Source organism: Quercus lobata, chromosome 10, assembly GCF_001633185.2.
Source record: "Quercus lobata isolate SW786 chromosome 10, ValleyOak3.0 Primary Assembly, whole genome shotgun sequence".
NCBI lineage: Eukaryota > Viridiplantae > Streptophyta > Magnoliopsida > Fagales > Fagaceae > Quercus > Quercus lobata.
In genome coordinates this window covers 10,827,754-10,834,227 of record NC_044913.1, presented here as the reverse complement: position 1 = coordinate 10,834,227, position 6,474 = coordinate 10,827,754, and positions in this window count along the sequence as shown.

Genomic DNA, 6,474 nt, shown 5'->3' with positions numbered 1-6,474 from the left:
AACCACAGGTGAATAAATTGAAAATTTGCCATTTTTTTATAGTTTCAAGTCTGCTTATAATGGACAAAACTTAGGTATAGTATCTTATGTGTTATTTCTTAGGTTATCTTCTTAAGATTCAGCCATGTGGCTATTTAATTAAAATATACACTTTCATCCCATAAAAAAAAAAAAAAAAAAAAAATCATATGGCAAAATCTTAAAAAGGAAGTCTAAATACTGTACGTAAGTTTTGCCCGCTTATAATTTCTTTAAAAAAAAAATCCGTTTATAAGTCCCCTCATAAAAAAGGGATTAAACCCCAGATCTAACTAGAAAGTAGAACTCACGCTTTTCAATTTTCAGGATAATTCTAGTACCATAAAAATAACACAACTTTTGCCACAATTATGGCAGACTGAGGTTGTTTGACATTTTCACGGCCTTGTGATTTGCCATGTAAAAAGTTGTGACAAAAATTGTGGTTTTTAAGATATTCCTAATTTCTAAAGCCATAAAAATGTCACAATTTATGCTACAAGCCCACAACTATAACATATCGTAACAGATTGTCTGACACTTTACAAGTAGATAACTGTGGCAAAATTTTTATTTAAGTTGTGACCTAGAATTTTTGAATTGCCACGTGCTTCTAGATCTGTACAATGTGGCAAGTTATTTCCCTAAGTTCCACTTTTACTCTATTAGATTTGATCTCCACCGTTGAATTTCTTTTATAAAAAAATACATTAATTTTTAATACAAATTAGTCACGTTTGATACTTATCCATCACTTCGTAATTCACTTAAAATTGTCCAAGAATTAGTTGTTCTTTCGTGCAAACATTAGAAAAGTCGAAAAATTTTGTATGAGACAGGTGCATGCGTTTAAAGTCTCACTGACACACGAGTCTTATGCATGTGACACCCACATGTTAATGAGACATTGGGCGCATGCACCTGTCTCACAAGATACTTACTCAAGAAAAGTATGGAAAAAAATAGTTTTTTTTTTTTTTTTTTTTTTTTTGAGAAAGAATCAATAGTTATTTAATTGGGCCATTTGTATAAAATAACAAAACTTGTTTAATTAGTTCGCTTAAGAAAAGACTAGCCTCAAGCCCTCATGCACCCTCACAGATGCTTTTTTTTTTTTTTTTAATAACTTTTATTCATTATAATTTAGAGTTGTTGCATACTTCAATCGCAAAAATACCTAAAGATGTGATGAGATTTTATAAAATATAATATAATCAAAATTCATTTAGTATTAGGTTGTTCTATTTAAAAAGATGATGAGTTCCGGTGAGTTCTAATTAGCTCAAACTAATTAAAGAAGACAAAATATAATATTAAAATATAAATACTTGTTCAGTTATGGTCTAAAGTTTATCACATTCCATGATCCAAATATTTCTAGCAATTGAGCAACTATATTTTTGTACCAACCCCACAAATAACATATTTCATGGTCTAAAGTTTAACAAACTTCACTTTGTCTCATCCAATATATGCTCCGATTAACGCCCTAAGACATGCTTTGTGAATGCCATCATGCCTACGAATTGTATGACTCTCTTGGGTGTTATACATACAATCCAGAATGGGTCCATCTTAAACATGAATTTTGGTATACGCTACTAAATCAAAAGTTAGAGTAGAAAGAAGAGTCGCCACTTGTTTGTAAGTTCATGATCCATTTTTTATCTCATTGCAGAGGTCCAACTTAACCAAACCTAGGTTCAAAATTAGAATATGAGCTAAAAAATGTGTTAAACACCCAAGCTTGCTTGATTGAATGGATCAACTTCCACTAGTGTTATTAGGCCATTTGTAAATAAGAAAAATATTATGATGGATCCTTGTTTTGAACTATTTAATTATGGACAAAGTTTACTAAATAAAATAAATATTATTACATATTTTAAAAATCTAACCGTTGAATTGTATATTCTTTAAGCTTTTAATACACATGTCAATTTTGTGTCAATTAGATATTATTTACTATATGATCTATAAGCTCATATTTTATGCATAATTTTAACTTACAAAAATTTGCAATTTAAACAATTTATTGATGATATAACTATTGATTTTTAATTTTCTAGAAATTTTACAAATACGAAAGATATAGGAAGAAGATGTAATCTAGTGGTGAATTTGTCAAAATTAACTTCAAATAAAAAGATATGAAGTAAGGTTGTAGCCTAAACTAATGTTGTAGTTAAAATATGTCCTTCAATTATTACATTAAATGACATATTTCAAATATAGTATCTCGGCACATAATCAAATTAGATTTGTTAAATGGAAGTGTTGGCCATTAAGTCAAACAAAGTAAAATAAGGAAAGTCAACCAATTAATTAGTTAAATTTAGCATTTACTGGGCAATCAAATTAAATGTACACCGATAAGAAAATATTTTGTTATGAAATCATATACAAACAATATTCAAATCAAATTTATTATAGAATAGTCAACTAAGAAAATCAAATCAACTATAGAAAATAATTAATCACTCTTGATTAACCTAATCCTAAGGATTTATGGGTCAAATGAAATTGTAGCATACGTGGAAAATCATCAAATTGAGCAATTCTGGTGATCAAAACATTATCATTTTTCTTATTCTAGGACAAGGATGCAAACACAAACTATACGAATGCTCGAACCTTACATATGCATGCTTCAAGTGTGAGTACTCACACCTAAGTATGTGCATGAACCCTTTTCTTATAAATTATTTTCCATACTGGAAAATAATTAAAATTTCTACAAATTTTACTTTAAAATCTTACACATTGACGTTGCAAAGAATATAATTTGTGTTGCTTTAACAACATTAAAAATAAACATTTGAAGGTTGCAGTATTTGTAGTGTAAAAACTCCATTTTGTTTCAGCCTATACCCAAATCCTCGGTCCCAATGACAAAAAAATCTAAATCATTACCAAAATAATCAAACACCACGTATGGGGCCTAGTAAGTAATAACCCAACAATTCTCATTTTAAGCTCATTTTTCAATGGCTTACCAAAGTGGCCAACACCATATTTCAAGTGCATATGCACCCATTTTGTGGCATATGTCAATATGGAATAGAACACTAAAAATCACTCTATTTTCATTATAGTGAGATATTTGAGTTTCTTGGTGCTCCATTGCAAGGAAACTTATCTCTTACTCACATTTTTCAACTTTCAATCACACCACCTCACCCATTCCATTAGTTTTTAGGGTTCTACATCAAAATATCTAATTCCAAGCCAAAAAGTTGTTTCAAATTGGTGATCCAAACACACACACAATACTTCATTGTAAAGTGCTAAAGGTATGAGATATGAATCTTCCCTTCCTTGATTTTTAATATTTTTTTACGTTGCTTTTACATTCTTTCACATTTTGTCTTTAGCATGATATACGATGTTTGATGATTTGCATGATAACTTGTTGCTTGATTGCATTTTACTAAATCTCTTGGAAATTAAATTAATCTTTAAATCTACTTAGAAGTGTGTGCGCCCCTAAAATAACAGGTGTAACCACCTTCTTGAATGGCATGGCGTACGCCATTGTGGGCAGAACAGTGTTCTTCACGTGTTACTTTTTGTCAATAATGAATGTCTTTATGTGAATTGGTTGAAGAGTTAGGTGCATATGCACCCAATTTGTAGCATACGCATTTCTGGGCAGCACCCAGTTTTTCACTTATTTATTCTATTTAAAATTATAATAAATGTTGTACAGTTTTCTTTTTGTAAATAATTGGTTTATTTTATTTTATTTTGTCATTGCCTGTTTTAAATTAATTTTAATTAATAAAATCCAAAATACAAAAAATATTCAAGATTTTGTAATTAATTACATACACTTCGTTTCATTAGGAATTAGATTCTCATTAAATTTATGGTTAGACAAATGGTGTTATATAATCAGAAAAGCTAACTAAGGAAGGTCATTAAGTTTTAATGAAAAGATATTTTCTAAAAGATTAAAATCATAAAGACTTGGAATTCAAATTTGAACTTGAAATTCAAATTATATGCTTTTTTGATATACAAGATAGAAATTCTACTCTATCCTAATTTAAGTATATATGTATGTAAAACTCCTTTGTGAAGTGACCATCGCACCAATGGTGTGCAGTGGTCCAATTATATGCTTTTAACAAGAAAAGTCTTAAAGAAGAAAATCATTCCAAAATTAAAAGTCAATTAAGTCTTGGGAGATAATTCAAAGAAGGTTAAATTGCAAATTACACCTCTAAAATTTGGGAGTGTTTTGATTTTATACCCTAAAGTTTTAGAATTTAGATTTTACTCCCTGAAGTTTAGATGTGTTTGGATTTTACACCCTAACGTTTCAAAATTTTGATTTTACCCCTTAAATTTTAGGGGTGTTTGGATTTTATTCCCTAAAGTTTGGGAGTGATTAGATTTTATACCAAAAAGTTTCAGAAATTGGGAGTGTAAAATCCAAACACTTCCAAACTTTAGGAGGCAAAATCCAAATTTTGAAACGTTAGTGAAAAATCCAAACACCCTAAACTTCAGAGGGTAAAATCCAAATTCTGAAATTTTAGGGTGTAAAATCCAAATACCCCCAAACTTTAAGGGTGTAATTTGTAATTTATCCTTCAAAGAATAAAATGTTTCCACGAATCCTAATCAATCAAGAGTCAAGACTTAATGATGAAAATAAAGATGGAATGTATCTAAGACATAATCAATTAGGTTTAAAAATATTTCTCAAATATAATTGAACTTAAATGATTAAGTCAAATTAAATAATTCCCATAAGGAAACTTAATTAACCTTTCATAATTAATTCAAATCATATTTGAATTAAAATCAAAGAGTCAAATAAGGAAATACAATATGTTTGAGGATAATTAAAGACCATATCATTTCTTAAAAGACTTTAAGGTTTGAATTTAAAAAGATTGAATTGAAGGAACATTTCTTAAACAACTTTAGGGATACCTGAGTATTCCCAGGCTCGTGCCAACTTTTAGTTCAAATCATATCTAGGAAATTGAGTAATGCATATCTCGCCCACACGATAGTGAGAGCCGACAGGGTAACATGAAAAGGGAGTACAACTCACAATGCTCACACCCACCATCACTCTTTCCAGATTGATGTAGTCTACTTAATACCAAGTTATTGATTTAATATTCCATAAGTAAATAATTATTTATGGTGCAAACAAGAACTAAGCCGTAATCATCAAGATTCATGTATGCCTAGCAATATTAGCAAAGGACAAGGGAACACTCTAAGGGGCAGGGGATGTTACGGGCTACCACCTAGGGGCTAGGGCTGTAAATGAGCTGAGGGGGTGGGCTACCACAGTACCACCTATGATAAGTTGATAACACTATGGAGTGCATTGCATGGGATAAATTGAAGTTGAATACAAGTGAGGACTTCATCCATTTGAAGTTGTTATTTATTATCAGGACTCTTTTTGAATAATGGTCCCATGTTTTGGTATTGTAAAACAAAGCGCATATTTTTAGAATGTGTTATCTTTTGCCCCATTTGTTTCACTGTAAAATGTTTTTTTAGTTTACAAATTTTCAAGTGTTTGCTTTATTGTAAAATTTGGTCAAACTTGGAAATATCTTCTATTGACCATAAAACTCTTTGTAAAAACTAGTAAATTGTTTTACCAAAAAATAATTTGACAAAATATATAACCACTCTCTCCTTCACTTATCTTTACAAGTTTGTAGTGATTGACATTTCAATTCGATGGTGACTGGAATTTTGTAGTGGTTGGTGGTGGCTATTATTTGGATCAAAATATCAAATGGTGTTTGGGAGGCTCTGATCACGGTTGAGAGGTGCCAATGGTGGTTGGGAGGCATCGGTTTTGGGTTGATCTAGTTGTTTGTGGTTGGATTTGGTGGTTTATACGTTAAAGTTTTGGTTTAGATCACACCAAATACCTGAAATTTTACAGTGAAACAAATGGAGTATTTATCACTAGCTTTAGCATATCTCTATCTCTTATCTCATTGTTCCATTTAAATTTTAAGCATGTTAGGTCATTTATAGGACACAGTTAATTAAAGAGACACTATTACAATCCTTTTATCAGAGATATCAAGCCTTGGCCTGTTAGCATACTTCCGGTTATCCCTCTAAGAGCAACCACATCAGTTCGTTCAAATTTTCTGTCTATTTTACAAGAAAAAAACTTACTTTTTCTTTTTTACACATCCACTTTTACAAATCACTCACATCAGTTTATCTATTTTACACATTTATTCAATAAAATATTCATTTTTTTACATTTTTTATTATTTTCTCACTCATGGCCTCTCTCTCTCTCTCTATCTCTCAGACTCAACCACCGTCATCATCACCTAACCACCATCAAGCCGAAACCCAGATCTCCCAGACTCAAGCTTTGTGATTTTTTCGTTTCTCATTCTCATGGTTGATCGGAGCTGAAACCCAAATCAAGCCAAAACCCAGACCCATTCA